General features: G+C 49.9%; 1 long non-coding RNA gene across 1 annotated transcript in view; it reads right to left on the bottom strand.

The window, feature by feature from the left end:
• Window positions 1-454: 454 nt before the first annotated feature.
• The window catches only part of LOC114809125, a 72,356-nt gene continuing 56,505 nt past the window's right edge, over window positions 455-16,305 (bottom strand). Inside the window, exon 3 of the long non-coding RNA XR_003756885.1 lies at window positions 455-1,515. This is a non-coding gene — a long non-coding RNA (uncharacterized LOC114809125). The remainder of the gene's footprint in view (window positions 1,516-16,305) is intronic.

Here is a 16,305-nt window from a genome sequence, read left to right on the forward strand (position 1 = left end):
TCTGTCTCCCCCGTTTAGACCGTGAGCCTGTTGTTGGGCAGGGATTGTCTCTATCTGTTGCCGAACTGTTCATTCCAAGCGCTTAGTACAGCGTTCTGCTCATAGTAAGCGCTCAATAAATAATAATGATAAGCGCTTACTATATGCCAAGCACCGTTCTAAGCCCTGGGTAGATACAAGATAATTAGGTTGTCCCACGTGGAGCTCAGTCTTAATCCCCCTTTTACAGATGAGGTAACTGAGGCACAGAGAAGTTAAGTGACTTGCCCAAAGTCACACAGCTAAGTGGCAGAGCCGGGATTAGAACCCACGACCTCTGACTCCCAAGCCCGGGCTCTTTCCACTGAGCCACGCTGCTTCTCAGTACAATTCAGATAGGCTTCAAATACGATTGAATGAATGAACATAGTAGGCGCTTAACAAATACCACAATAATTCTTATTTTTATTAGCCCAGGTCTTTTGACTCCCAGCACTCTTTCCACTCGGCCACGCTGCCTCTCAACCTCAGGAATGGGAATCCGTACAGAGGAATCGATTACAGGGCCGGTGACTTGCCTACTCATACTCTTATCCCCATTAGTCGTGTTCCCGCCGAGACACGGAGTACAATGAATGAGGAGCTGGCAGGAGGGTGGGACAGTGTGAAATGTGTGCAGCTTTTTTTTTTTTCCCTTTGGTTTCGGGAAACCACCGCAGCCAAAGTGACCGCACTATACAGTCAGTGCGGTGCCACGGTGTCGTGACCCGGAAAGCAGTTGACTTGGTAGCCACCGTGGCCTTCGCCGCCCGCGTCTCAGCTGGCTCCTTCCCAGGACCCCTGTTGGGCCCCACCCCGCGGAATCAACGCCCAAGATGTATAAGCCTGGCAGGCGGAACCGGGTCTAGGACTCGGGCATCGTCGTATTCGGAGAGGTGCTCTTTTACTGGACGAGCCTCCGGGATCTTGCCTCAGGAAAATAGCTGCGGACGGCATTTCGGCTCTGCGATCGGTCCGGCTTGGTAAGTTCGCGTGCAAAGCTCGAGGCTTGTTTCGAACTGTGGGGAGTCGGAATCAAGACGTCCCTGGATGTTTCAATAGAAGCACTTCATTTTGAGATAATTAAATACCACCATGTTCTCCTATGGCTCCTTTTTGCCAAGGAAGATTGAATCATCTCGGAGCCTTTGATCTATCTTGCTCTTTCCCCGGAACAGACTCCAGTGGTTAAGTGGTCCTCAGTCACTCACCTCTCCACACGGACTCGGTGTGATCAAACTCCATCTGTTCGACAACCCAGAGGAAGACTGGCTTTGACTCCGTGGACTCGGGTAAAACAAGCGGAATTTTACATTGGCTCCCAAGAGCCGTCCGACAGGTGCTGTGTCATGGGCCGGGTAAGTTGGCAGTGTCGCCTGGTGGAAAGAGCACGGGCTTGAGAGTCCCAGGACCTGGGTTCTAATCCGGGCTCCGCCACTCGCCGGCTCTGCGTCTTTGGACGAGTGACTTCGCTTTTTTGTGCCTCAGTTTCCACACCTGTAAAATGGACATTTCATTCAATTGTATTTATTGAGTGCTTACTTTGTGCAGAGCGGAGAAGCAGCGTGGCTCAGCGGAAAGAGCACGGGCTTTGGAGTCAGAGGTCATGGGTTCGAATCCCGGCTCGGCCACTTGTCAGCTGGGTGACTTTGGGCAAGTCACTTAACTTCTCGGTGCCTCAGTTCCCTCATCTGTAAAATGGGGATTAAGACTGCGAGCCCCACGTGGGACGACCTGATTCCCCCGTGTCTACCCCAGTGCTTAGAACGGTGCTCGGCACATAGTAAGCGCTTAACAAATACCGACATTATTATTATTATTATCAAGTGCTTGGTTTGACACCTGTTCTCCCTTCTACTTAGATGGTGAGACACACAGAGACACACAGGCTATAGGAAGCTAAATGCACCAAGAGTATCTTTTCATGGTATTTGTTAAGCACTTACTATGTGTTAAACACCGTTCTAAGGTCCGAGGTAGGCAGGGTTGGACGCAGTCCCTGTCCCACAGGGGCTCGCCATCTAAGTAGGAGGAAGAACAGGTATTGAATCCCCATTTTACAGTTGAGGAAACTGAGGCCCAGAGAAATTAAGTGACTTTCCCAAGGTCACACAGCAAGCAATTGGCAGAGCTGAGATTAGAACCCAGGTCCTCTGACTCCCAGGTCCGTGCTTTATCCACTGGGCCACACCGCTTCCCCTCTCTACTCCATCCCTCTGCCCTGGTCCGACCCTCTCTCCCCCTAGGTATAAGGACAACCAGCGCATCAGGGAAAAACGGGAGGATTAGAGCCCCCGGAGCCTGTGCCGGACCAGAATCACCTCCTGGGGTTGGGGGAGGGCTCTCCCCGGCTTCCCTCCACATGTTCATGTTGCTACTCATCCCCACGCCCTCCCAAAACACACCTCATCAGTTGTCCTTCAGACCTAGGTCAGATTCAGATATTTAGCTTTGACGAGTCAGGGAAAAACTCAATGTCCCGCTCCTGTTCCCTACTGCGTCACCATGTTATGCTGTGCCAGAGTGCGGCGCAGATGCTGAAGTCATAGGGAGGGGTGTGCTCGAAGTCCCAAACCCAGCCCTTGCTCCGGAAATATTGCTTTCCCTCCCCGGTTCCTTTGCACAAAAGCACCCTTTCTCATGGATGGGAAATTCCTGGTTTTTAACCACGTGCTGCAGCCTCCAGCCGCCTCCCGCCTCCACTCCCCGACCAATGGCCTCCTGTGCTCATCACTTGAAGTCCACCTGCTGCAGACACTCCCCCACCCCTGACTCTCCAGCCACCTGGCTCCCTCCCTCTTCATAGCCGACAGACTACCAGTCAGTCAATCAATCAATCGTATTTACTGAGCATTTACCATGTGCAGAGTACTTGGAGAATACAAAGTAACAACATGACACACATCCCCGCCCGTAACGAGCTTATCGCCACTCTCCCCACCTTCAAATCAATCTATCGTATTTACTGAGCACTTCCTGAGTGCGGAGCACTGGGAGAGGACAGTATAAAAGATGATTCATTCCCTTCCCATAACAAGCTCACAGTCTAGTCCTCAAAGCCTTATTAAAATCATAGTTCGTCCAAGAGGCCTTTCCCAACTAAACCCTCATTTCCCTTACTCCCTCTCCCTTCCATGTTACCCTTGCACTTGGATCTGTACCCTTTATTCACTTCGTTCGTTCACTCAATCATATTTATTGAGTGCTTAGCACTGTAATAATAATAATAATGTTGGTATTTGTTAAGCGCTTACTACGTGCAGAGCACTGTTCTAAGCGCTGGGGGAGATACAGGGTAATCAGGTCGTCCCACGTGAGGCTCACAGTTAATCCCCATTTTCCAGATGAGGTAACTGAGGCACAGAGAAGTTAAGTGACTTGCCCACTGAACTAAGCGCTTGGAAAGTACAGTTCAGCGGCAAAGACAATCTCTACCAGCAACGGGCTCACAGTCTAGAAGGGGGTAGGCAGACATCAAAACAAGTAACCAGGCAGTAATAAAAAATAGAATTATAGGTACATACACATCAAAACAAGTAAACAGGCATTAATATAAATAAATGGAATTATAGATATGTATACACAAGTGCTGTGGGGTGGGGGGATAGAGCGGCGGGGGGGGGGGGTAGAGCAAAGGGAGCAAGCCAGGGCAATGGGGAGGTGGGGGAAACTGAGGAAAAGGGGTGTTTAGTCTGGGAAGTCCCCCCCCCCATTCTATCCTCAGTTCCACAGCACTTACGTACATATCTGTAATTCAGTTTAATGTCTGTCTTCTCCTCTAGACTGTAAACTCCTAGCAAGCAGGGAACGTGTCTGCCAACTTTGTTTATATTTCACTTTCCTAAGCACTTAGTACAGTGTTCTGCACACAGTAAACACATAATAATAATAATGATAATGTCCATTAAGTGCTTACTCTTTGCCGAGCACTGTACTCAGCATCGGGTTAAATACAGGCTCCACAGGGGCTCACAATCTAAATAGGAGGGAGAACTGGTAACAGATCCCCAATTTGCTGGTGAGGGAACTGAGGCAAAGAGAAGTTAAGTGACTTGTGGACACAGTAGACGAGGGGTAGAACCGGGATTAGAACCCAGGTCCTGTAACTCCCAGGCCCATGCTCTTTCCATTAGGCCAAGTGATTGATTGGTTGGTTATAAGAACAGCATTATGGGAATACACACGTTCTTGCCGGGGAAGTATAGGCTGTGCTGGAGCATGCTCACAGGACTCTCTTTGAAAGGCGGTGAGATCCAGCAAAGGCCCAGACCACAGGGCCAGGGAGGGGAAGGGGCCGGCCCGAATTTTGGAACAGCTACAGAAGGACTCAGGGTGAAGGGGGTGATGACCGGGTTGCAGAAGCTTCCAGTCAATTCAGGGATCTTGTCAAACACAGACACATGTTCGATTCTTGACCTGCAGGCCATGGTAGGAGGGGAGAAACTAGGCAGGAAATTGGCAGAGAGAGAAAAACAATTAGAACCACTGTGAGTGGCCAGGACCACATAAAGCTTATCTGCAGCAGTGCACTCTGAGAAAAACTGTCCCACTAGGACCTTGGGAAAGTCCTGGTGGACCGTTGCCTGGGAGTACCAGCCTGGTCAGCATTTATGGGGTTGGGAGGCTGGTCTAGGAACAGAGCTGTGGGCAGCCTCTCCACCTGAAGCTCAGAACAATGGTTGGAAATGCCTTTCTTCATGCCTCCCTCCCGCCTCAAGCAACAAACCCCAAGAGTGATTTCCCAGCTGCATTTTTTCCAATCCAGCCTAGCTCCGGCCACCATTTTAGAAAAAGAAAAGAAGGAAACATCACTTCAAGGAGCCTAGTAGCTTCTCTTCCCAGTCAATCAGTGGGATTTACTGAGCTCTTTACGCAGAGCACCGTACTAATCGCTCGGAGGATAAATCGGATTCCCGCACACAGGGTTGTGGGGACTAATGGGGACCACAAGGTGGAACGAGAGGGAGGAGGTACCGTGAAAGTTTTCGGAGTGCACTCCACATTGTCTTTGTTCGAGAGGATCGGGCAAGTCTCTTAACCCCACAGCCTTCCTGAAGCCAAGGGAGCGGTGATGGCGTTTATTAAGCATCTGCAGTGTGCAAATTGTTTGAAAAAAATAGAAGGGTAAGAATCAGACTGGTCCCTGCAAAGGGCTCACTGTCTAAGAATGAGGTTGGAGGGGAGGGGTTAGCAAAAGAAGGGAAAGAAAAAACAATTGAAACACGGAATGGAAAGTGTGGATAGAGCATGGGACTGGACCTCCTCTCCACCCAACTCACCCAACCCAAACTCATCAGCCGAACAATCTCAAAAGAAAATGACTTTCGGTGTGGAGGTTCCGGTGGGTTGACAACCCAAATTCCATTTTCTGCCAACCGTTTCCTTTCCTTTCTGCCACTGTAGATGTTGGGGCCTCTAGCGCTTGCTGAATCAATCAATCATTCAATCAGTCATATTTGTTGAGTGTTTCCCGGGGGCACCACACTGTACTCAGCACTTGGGAGAGTACAATACAACAGAGCTGATAGACACAGCCTAGAAGGAGCTTACAGTCTAGAGGGGGAGACAGACATTAAAACGAATCACGGATATGCACATCAGTGCTGTGGGGTGAATATCGAGCGATTAAAGGATACAGACCCAAGTACGCAGGCGAAGCAGAGGGGAGAGGAAGTAGGGGAAATGAGGGCTTAGAGAGGGAAGGCCTCTGAGAGGGGATGTGATTCGAATAGGGCTTTCTCCTGGCTTCCCTCCCTCGTTGCGTAAAGACACGTACGTTTCTTTGTCTCCCTAGACCCGGAACCCCACTGACTTCTATAACTCCATCATAATTAACTTTTTATCAATACCCTTTTGGTGATTTCATGGCTGTCATAATTACTCCTAATAGAACATCATTTATTTGCATGAATTATGGCTTTTTGCATAAATTCTTAATCAAGGGGGTCTGTGCGTGCAAAGTAAACATAGGATATCCATCAGAAACGGTGCAGCCGAAACGAGGCGCTGGAGGCTTACTCGTCATTAACAATTAATTGGATTTCATAGGAGCAGTAAATAAAGGCTTTCCAGAGCATGCACAGCAGTCCATAATAGGAACAAATAAACCTCCGCCCCGTGTCTGTGTAATTCACTCCTCGTGCTGATGAAAGCATTGAGCCGATCCTAAAGAGGGCCAGCCCTCTCCCCTGTTTGGACGCTTAAACTGATCAATTAAGGCTTCTCCTCAGCAGACACAGGATTAACGCCTCTTCTGGTACCTCCCCATCCATCAGCAGGCCCGTGGAGAATAGCAGGGAACTGCAAGCTCCCGGCCGATGGCTCTGCCTTTCCCCCTGGCCCCAGCAGAAGCCTCTTTCAACAGATGTATATTCATCGGCTCTTTAAAAACGGGGCCGAAGGGGAGACTTGGGGTGGGGTCCGGCCCAGTGGCAGGGTCAGCTCTCTCAGGTGGACAAGTGGGCATCCTTGGGTAGGATTTGACAATGGCACCCGCGGGCCTCCTCTGAGGTGCCGATTCAGTTCATAACAATGGAGTCTCCCACCGGGGTTGACGTAGAAGCTTCGGGCCTGAGACCTCGGGACAGAGAATCTGCTCGGAGGAACGGATCGTAGCGCCGACGGTTTGCACCCTGCCACCCTCCCGTCCACGGCCGCGGGGCGGAACACTTTAGGGGGTTCTTGAAACTGATACCTCCTCCCCCGATGGCACGGTCCCGGCAGGCAGAATCGGGACTACAACCCAGGTCTCCTGATTCCTAGGAACGCCAGTCTCCTTCCACTGGACTGACAGCAGGGCTGGGACCACAGCGGTTCCTAAATTCCCAGTGAGGAAGGATTAAAGTACTTCCCAAAAGGTGCTAGCTAACCTGTGAGGTTTAGACCCATTTTTGTCTATTATAACGAAGACGAGAGTTCTAGTCGTAACCGGCCAAGAAGATTTTCTACAGATGGAGTCTTTGGTGCAAATTAGCCAACTGGAAGAAACATCTATAGATGGTGTCTGAACCCTACCGAAGTGCTGCAGACAAGGTATAAGGTGACACATAAGGTGCATTAATTCCCACTGGATTTATCAATATCTGAAAGATTTATACATTTATGTGTGAGTATATATGCATATACATGGATATATTTCTATACACACATAAATATATTTTATATGTGTGTGTGCATATATATGTATATATAAATATATATATATATATATTTGTCCTTCGTATTCAAAGAAAAATCCACTCTCCATGAAGTTCACCAATGAATGTGTGCGTGTGACAGAAAAAAGGCAAGGCAGAACCCACAGTTCCGGCCACAGCGGGCTCACAGAAATGTCATCCTTCGCTGTGTTGTGGTGCTTAGTGTTAGCAGCATCTGGCACTGTTCTCTCTTTTGCCACCATGTCTCTCTTTCCATATGAAGCTTTTGGTTAAGGAGAGACAATCCCTTCTTGATGGCACTGTGCCATGCAGACTGTCCTCCGCAATTGGCTGCCAATTTTCAGCTGGGATGCAGCATCGCCTGAGCCTTTGTTTTACCGTGTCCTTAAAATGCTTCCTCTGCCCTCCTTGCTTTCATCTTCCCAACTTCAGCTCTTCATCCAGCAGCTGTTTGGGTCTCCTGCTGTCACTCATTCTCCTCACATATCCCACCCAGCCCAGTGCGCTAAGGTGTGCATAACTTCAAAACTGACTACATTCCAGAACTTGTTTGTGATGCCTGCTCTGTTGAGCCGCCGATAAGTAAAACATCCCAGTTGCCCATCACAAAACTTCCGAGAACAATGGTGTTTGATACTTACTCGGTAAACACTGTGTCTACTGAAACCACATTTGGGGAGCCACTGAGTCAGTGGGAAATAGGGTGAGGGTTCGTGAGGTCTCGGATAATTGTTTTCAGCCTCCCAGCCAAACCACCTGCTCTTTAGAATAATAATAGCGATGGTATTTGTTAAGCTCATACGACGTGCCAAGCACTGTTCTAAGCGCTGAGAGGATAGAAGGTAATCAGGTTGTCCCATGTGGGGCTCGCAGTCCTAATCCCCATTTTACAGATGAGGTAACTGAGGCACAGAGAAGTTAAGTGACTTGACCAAAGTCACACAGTTGATAAGTGGGATTAGAACTCATGACCTCTGACTCCCAAGCCTGTGCTCTTTCCACTAAGCCACGCTGCTTCCTATATCCTGCTTAGTGACCAGACGATGGGTCTGAATTCCTGTGTCAGGAACTCTATATTCACCGGCTGCTGGAACTTAACTTCTCTGTGCCTCAGTTACCTCATCTGTCAAATGGGGATTAAAACTGTGAGCCCCACGTGGGACAGACTGATCACCATGTATCCCCCAGGGCTTAGAACAGTGCTTTGCAGATAGAAAGCGCTTAACAAATACCACAATTTATTTATTTTATTTATTTGACTCTTTGGCACTAATTATGATTATTATCATTATTACTATTGTACTTGCTAAGCACTTAGTATATGCCAAGCACTAGTCCAAGTGCTGGGGTAGATACAAGTTGATCAGGTTGGACACAGTCCCTGTCCCACATGGGCTCACATTCCTAATCCCCATTTTACCGATGAGGAAACTGAGGCACAGAAAAGTGAAGTGATTTGCTCAAGATCACACAACAGACAACTGGCAGAGCCGGGATTAGGACCCAGTTCCTTCTCACTCCCAGGCCTGCGCTCTAACCACGAAGCTCTGCTGCTTCTCTCAAGTCCTTGCTCTCCCATCTGCATTTTCTGGAGGGGTGCCGTTGTCCTTCTAGAAGTCGCTGATTGGAGGTTCAGACGCAGTCTCCTTATGGAAGTCAGTCAATCGTAATGACTGAGCACTTATTGTGTGCAGAGCACTGTACTAAGTGCTTAGGAGAGTGTGACACATCAATAAACACATACATTCCCTGCCCACAACAAGCTTACCGTCTAGGGGGCCGGGACCTGGAAGTCAGGACGCCCTGGTTCTTATCCTGGCTTTCCTCCCTACCTGCTGTGTGACCTTGGGCCAGTCACTTCAACACGCCGAGCTTCAGTTTCCTTATCTATAAAATGGAGGTAAAATGCAAGTTCTCCCTTACCCTCTGACAGTGAGCCCTGTGTAGGACAGGGATTGTGTCCTCTCTGGATGTTTGGTATCTGCCCCGGCATTTATTTAACACAGGGCTAGGCTCGTAGTAAAAGCTTAATTAATACCATCACTGTTATGATTATTGACTAGGCCTCTCCCTGCATGGGTCAGTTGGAGTCTCTCCGAATTTCTCTGCGTGTTTGCATGCGTGTGTATGTGTGTTTGTACTTAGGCTTTTTCTCTGTGAATCTATTCTTCTCTCTCTTTATCCAGGAAGGCCAGAAGTGCTCAGTCCCTCTGCCTCCACTTTCCTCTCCATCTGCTCTCCACTTGGAGAGGGCTCCCAAGGAACCTTCCATGGGCAACTGAAGAATCAACACCAAGGCAGAGACAAAGCTTCCTGCTTCAGATCAAAATCTACCTTCTTTTGAGATGGCCATGGGTATACAAACAGTCAGCATAGATCTCCACAACCTGTTAAGGGAAATTGACTTGAAATTCACCTCGAGTATTTCATTAAAACTTGTTGGCAATAAGTATCAAAAAAAAAATTCCATTCGTGGTGAAAAATCACCTGATTCCTCTTTCTTGGGAAATGGGGTCTTCATTGACAGTTCTCATTCTCCTTTTTTGGAACCTCAGTAGAAAATCCCATGGATAGACAGAATTTCCCCCTTCCCTAAATTATTTTAATGTCTCTCTCCCCTTGTACACTGCAAGCTTCTTGTGGGTAAGGCCTTTGTCTATCAATTCCCAAGCACTTAGTACAGTGCTCCGCACACAGTACGGGCTCAGTAAATACCATTGATTGACTGATTGAACTTGGATTCAGCTCTTCTGCATCATCAGCGGTCTTGGCATTTGAACCACCATTCTGAAAATCCTTCATACCTTCAACTGTTCCATCCCCTTAGTCCTACCTTCCTCACACCCTGAGAGAAACCTCTGGGTTCTGCTGAGTTTCCTCATTCTTCTGCATAAGCGTTGACCACGGCTAACCTGGAGTTTTCACCGAGGGGGGTCAAGCATGGTGGAAGTCCCCGTTTATCCCCATCCACTCTCTGACTCCCCTTCCTTTGGCTGGCACCGCATTCCGCCCATCTGACTCTCACTGTCATCAGCTGAATGACGGATGGCTTTACCCACTGTGATCTCTGCTCATGGTGCAATGTGGAGGGAGGGAAAGAGAGAGAGAGAGGAGAGAGATGGAAAGCCAGGGAGAGAGAGAGAGACAGTGATCCAGGTGGAAGAGAGACAGAAAACCAGGGAGAGACAATGAGCCAGGGGGAGAGACAGAGAGCCAGGCAGAGAGAAACAGAAATTTAATGAAAGAGAGACAGAACCTGAGAAGAGAGAGAGAGAGATTGAGCTGGGGGAAGAGAGAAAGAAAACCCAGAAGAGACAGTGAGCCAGGGGAAGAGAGAGCCAGAGACCCAGGCAGTGAGAAATAGAAAACCAGGAAGAGAGAGACAGAACCTGAGGGGAGAGAAGGAGACAGGGAGCCGGGGGAAGAGAGACTGAAAACCAGGTGGAGACAGTGAGCCAGAGGGAGAGAGAACTAGAAACAGGAAACCAGGGAAAGACAGAATCTGAGGGGAGAGAGATGTAGAGAGAGAAACAGAGCAAAAGGGAAGAAGAGACAGAATGCCAGGGAAAGAGAGGCAGAGTGCCAGTGACAGACAGGGGACCCAGGAAAAGGAGACAGACCACGAGGGAGAAAAAGAGAGACAGAAAGCCAGGGAGAGAGAGACAGAGATGAGGATGTATGATATTGCTCAAACTCCTGGGGGCCGAGCACCGGGATGGAGTGAGGTGAAGAAAGGAACCGAGCTTTGGGGGAAAGATTGAACCCCAGCCTAGAAACTCGGGCTCCCGGGCCAGAATCCTGGATGCTTCGTTTCTCCCTGTGGTACCAACCAACCCCCTCTGGCAGCGATTTCCAGGCTTGGAAGTCTGATTTCTTCTCCAGCCCGGAACATCTGCCCTGGCACAGGCCCCGGGGAGGAGCGTCTCCCCTCAGTCTCTCTGATGAACGCTCCTGCCGTGGCAGGTATTGATCGTGCCAGCGGGGTGCTTCGGTAGCTTTAAATCAACACAGTTCCGGTGGGGGCGGCAGCAGAGTCAGACCGCTCCCAGGGTCCTGAGCCTCACTCCAAACACACCAGCGAAATGAACAGCAAGAAATGGTTTGTAATAACTGAATTAATATTTATTGCTTTTAACAGCCTCTTCTATTGTCCCAGTGCCTTTTCCCTGCTATTTCCCTTCACCATTCTATTGTCCCAACTATGCTGGACGATTGCTCTGGCTTTCCTGAAAGCAGCTAGGCTCAGTGGAAAGTGTTTGGGCCTGGGAGTCGGGGGAATCTGGGTTCTAAACTCTTCTCTGCCACTCGGTTGCTATGTGACCTTGGGAAAGTCCCTTAACTTTTCTGTGCCCCAATTTCCTCATCAGTAAAATGGGGGATAAAATACCGTTCTCCCTCCCCGCATTCTATGAGCCTGTGTCCCATCTGATTGTCCTGTAACTTCCCCACTGCTTAGAACAGTGCTTGACACATAGTAATAAAAATTATAACAATAATAACGATAATAAGGGTACTTAGGTGCTTACTATGTTCCAAGCACTGTTCTAAGCGCTGAGGTAGATACGAGTTAATCAGGTGGGACACGGTCCCTGTCCCACCAAGGGCTCACAATATCAATCCCCATTTTACACAAGAGGGAACTGAGGCCCAGAGAAGTGAAGTGATTTGCCCAAGGTCACACAGCAGACAAGCGGCAGAGCCAGGATTAGAACCTTCTGACTGTGCTCTATCCACTATGCCATGTTGGCATTTATCAAATATAATCATTATTATTATTAATGTGAATATTGCTAGGCGGGAGAGTTTCACCAGGGCTTTGGCCCAGGAGCCTGCATTTCCTTCCTGCCTGGGCGGGCAGTTTCCTGACGCTGGGTCTCTACTGAGCCTGCCGAAGTGTAGGTGGGGACAGGGGATCTTACAGAAAGAAACAGGGATGGGCAGGGAGAGGAGGATAAAATGATGTCACTGCTCTGAGGCTGGCCCGGGAGTTGTAAAACGAAGGTGAAGATCAGTTACGGGCAGGAAGAAGCCTCAGAAAGTTGGGTTTCCTTCAGGACAGAACTGAAGCAGAGTTTCGAGCCAAACTTTCATCAGTAGATCAACATTAAGGGCTGAGTCCACACACTGTGCAGAGCACTGGGAAATTTCTCAAGGCTTCCAGTCATGTACCCCCCAAGCCAAAATGGTTCTCGGGTACAGTTCTTGGCTCACAATAAGTGCTAAACAAATATTATTATTATTTTAATTTTTATTATCATTTCCACCCTGCATACTCTCAATAATTAAACAGGCAATGTAGATTTTTTTCTATACTAACAGGTTTATTGATGCGCTTTGAACTATAATAATTCAGCTTCCGCTGCTTCTCCCTGCTTTCGGCTCTCGACTCCAACACATTCTGTCTTCCGCCGCTAGAACTTTCCTAACTCTTAAAGGCGTACCGTACTCTGCTAACGAACAATGGGTGGGTCTGTGTCCAGAAACCCTCTAAAACAAGGGAGCCCCCACCTCGCCAACCCCCCTGCGTGCCGGCCCCTGAACATGTCAGAAACACAGACGATCTGAGGAGGACACCTCGAGAAACCAAAGACCATGAAATTGGACTATGCAAGCTGAAGGGAAGGCCGAAACAGTCTGGGGATGAGGGCAGAGAAGAAACACCTGCCTCGTCGTAGCATGGTCATCAGTGGCATTTATTGAGTGCTTACACTATGTGCCGAGAGCTGCACTAAGCGCTTGGGAGAGTACAGTAACACACAGTTGGCCAACATGTTCCCTGCCCACAACTAGCTTACAATCTGGAAGCACATTCGTTCTGTGCCATCGGGACACGCTCTGAGCAGGTCCTCTTCTTGGCATGGGGGTCCCCCCAAGGGGGACTGAATCGGCAACTAGGGACACCTGGGGACACCGGTTCCAAACTGTGGGGACTCGACACGGCCTGGTGGATAGACCAGGGTCCTGGATGTGAGAAGGACCTGGGTTCTAATCCTGACTCTGCCGCTTGTCTGCTATGTGACCTTAGGCAAGTCACTTCTCTGTGCCTCAATCCCCTCATCTGTAAAATCTGTGGGGCAGAGACTGTGTCTAACCTGATCGGCTTGTATGCACCCCAGTGCCCGGTACAGTGTCCGCCACATAGCACTTCATAAATACTACAATAATAATTATTACTATTATCTGGTCCCACCAGGAACTGTGACTAGAGAGACCATCATCTGCCCGCCACTAGCACTGGGGTGGAAGGCCCTCTGCAGACAGATTCAGTCGTGCAGGGGCCTGTGGACTCCGGCTGACTCCTGCTGGAGTGAGTTCTTCCAGACCCGGCCCCGGGGGCGGGGTGGGGGGGGGGGCTGCCGGGGAAAAATGGCTACAGTGGCAGCTGCTCCATTTGGGGGACTAATGAGGCTGTGGGAAAGGCCTGCCAGAGATGGCAGAGCGCTCATCTGCCCGTGGGCTCGGCTCATACGGCGCGGGCCAAATTGGACCGCCATCCAGGCGCATCCATCAGTCAGTTCCCCATCCCCTTCCGTTCAGAGGCCCCTCTCGCGTTTCTGAGGGAGGCGGGAGAAGAAGCGGTTTCCACTCGGATGGACTCGGGGCCCCGTCCCGGTGGATGAAGCAGGGGGGAGGACCACAGGTAGAGTTGTACAGGGTTGAGTCTAAGCCTGAGCGGACGACGCAGCCTGCTCTCACGGGAGGTTGGAGGATAAATGGTCCTATCGTTCCATGTTGGAGGTCCTCTCTTGATTTCCTGCTCCTCGCCACCTACTCCCCCACCCAGCTTTCCTGCGGCGGATCCGAATTAGCAGTGAGCCGGGGAGATGGAGACAGAGGCAGGAGAAGAGATAGAGCAGGGGAGGGCAAGAGCAGGTGGAAGGGGAAGACTGATCTGCAGACACAGCTCAGCACACCTTCAAGTTCATACACCTCAACTCATGTTCTCTGGCAACATTAGCATCTCAGCTCTGGAGGCAAAAATTGAACTCCCCGTTCCTTGGTACCTCTCCCACTGACCCAGCTCTCACCATTTTGTTTCTGATTCCCTGCCTCAACATAATAATTACAGTATTTAGCATTTACTAGATGAGCAAAATCACTGTGCTAAGCACTGGGGTAGATACAAGATCCTCTGATCGGACACAGTCCCCATCTCCCCTGAGGGCTCCCGGCCAAAGAGCGAGGGAGAGCAGGTACATCAGCCCCGAGACTGTAAGCTCATTGTGGGCAGGGAACGTGTCTGCTTATTGTTGTACGATACTCTCCCAAGCGCTTAGTACTGTGCTCTTCATACAGTAAGTGCTCAATAAATACGATTTAATAAATATGACTGGATAAAAATACAGATGAGAAAACTGAGGCTCAGAGAGGTTAAATGACCTGTCCAAAGTCACACAGGTGGTGGCCAGTGGCAGAGCTGGGCCTAGAAGAATCCAGATCCCTTGATTCGGCTATTCCTAGATGACTGAAGTGCCTTTCATTAGACAGCTCCACGGGATGTGAAAGTGACCAGGCTCCGAGTCTGTCGTGCAGCCGATCTGTGTGCTTAGGGCAGAGGAGCGGTGATGAAGCATCACCTGGGGACCAGAAATCGGGAGAGTTGGGGGCTAGTCCCGGCTTGACTGCTGCCCAGCAGGGTGACCTGAAGCCCACCGCTTAACTGTTCTGTGCCTCACTGCTAAACCCGAATCATGCCCACAGCAGGGAAGACTTTCTACTGCTCTCCCTGCCCCCAACCCCTGGGGTTCAGCCACAAGGACAGGACCCTGCTCTCCCCCTGGACACTGGGCTTCCCACGGTTCCCTGTTCCCACCGGGGAGGGACTCGCCCAACTGCAGGACACCTCCCAAACACTTAGAAGGTTGAGAAGGTCACCAGTATGGCCGTAACAGTGACCACTGCCGTGACCGCCCGTCTGAGATATAAGGAGTCTGAAATCCTGCTGCTCCTTTCGGGTTTTCCATCTTCTGAGTCTTTGGTATTTTGATTCATCTTTCCTTATGCGTCTATTGCCCGTGTTTGCTCCTCTCATTGCTGATTGGAAACCCCTCGAGGGCAGGGACCGTGACTATATTTCATCTAGGTGTGATCTTTTCCAGTTCCTACCAGTACAATGCGTTGTCCATATTAAGCACTAAATAAATGTGACTACTACTATTACTGTGTGTTTTCTGTGGGAGATGAGCAGTGTGCGGTGCCAAGGTTTGAGAAAGATCCGCAGTCCTATAGAGTAGTGGGAACCCCCACTCAACTGTGTGCCTGAAAGGTCTGGACCAATCTCTGGAGTCACAGCTGATTTCTCAAGCAGTTTCATCGGGATCGCCTCCAATCTACCCTTATTAAATGGCAAGACGGCTTCATCACCCCCAAGGTCCGGCTGCAGAGTCCACAGAGTCCATCCATCAATCCCGCAGCGATGCTCAGGGCTGCCAGGATCCAGCGGGCAGAACGGGCGAGGACAGCAGGAGACCACCGGAAGCCCCAAGCAGAGCGACTGATTGAGTGGTGGAAGCAGAGTGGCCCAGAGACGCAGCGACGCTCCGTCTCTAACAACAAGCGGAGCAGAGACCGCTGGGTGACCATCGGGGCAGCCGCACCAGCCTAGCGTGCTTCACTGGGGAACAGGATGGTTCTTTTTGAAACAAGACCTTGCGATCATCAAGCTGCTGCTAAAAGTCAGAGTTGAAAATGCCAGGTGCTACAAAAATAAGATCAGCAACACAGTAAAGGGCCCCCATTTTTTAACGGTATTTGTTGAGCGCTTACTATATGTCAAGTACTGTCCTGAGAATTAGGGTAGATAAAAGGTATTCCGGTTGGACACAGTCCCTGTCCCACAATGGGGCTCGCAGTCTTAATCCCATTTTACAGATGAGGGAACTGATGCCCAGAGTAAAGTGACTTGCCCAAGGTCACACAGCTGACAAGTAGCAGAGCTGGGGTTAGAACCCATGACCATGTGCGTCCCAGGCCTGTGCTCTATCCACTAGGCCACGCTGCTTCCCACTTTGAGTGAATCCAGGGTGAAAGAGGTGGAGCGGGAGCTCAATTTGCAGGGTCTGTGGCCTGAATGCTTCCAGGACCACCAGCCCAAACAGACCCCCAAAACAGAGTTTGGTCTCCAGGAGGC

This window comes from Ornithorhynchus anatinus, chromosome 2 (genome assembly GCF_004115215.2).
Source record: "Ornithorhynchus anatinus isolate Pmale09 chromosome 2, mOrnAna1.pri.v4, whole genome shotgun sequence".
Taxonomy (NCBI): Eukaryota; Metazoa; Chordata; class Mammalia; order Monotremata; family Ornithorhynchidae; genus Ornithorhynchus; species Ornithorhynchus anatinus.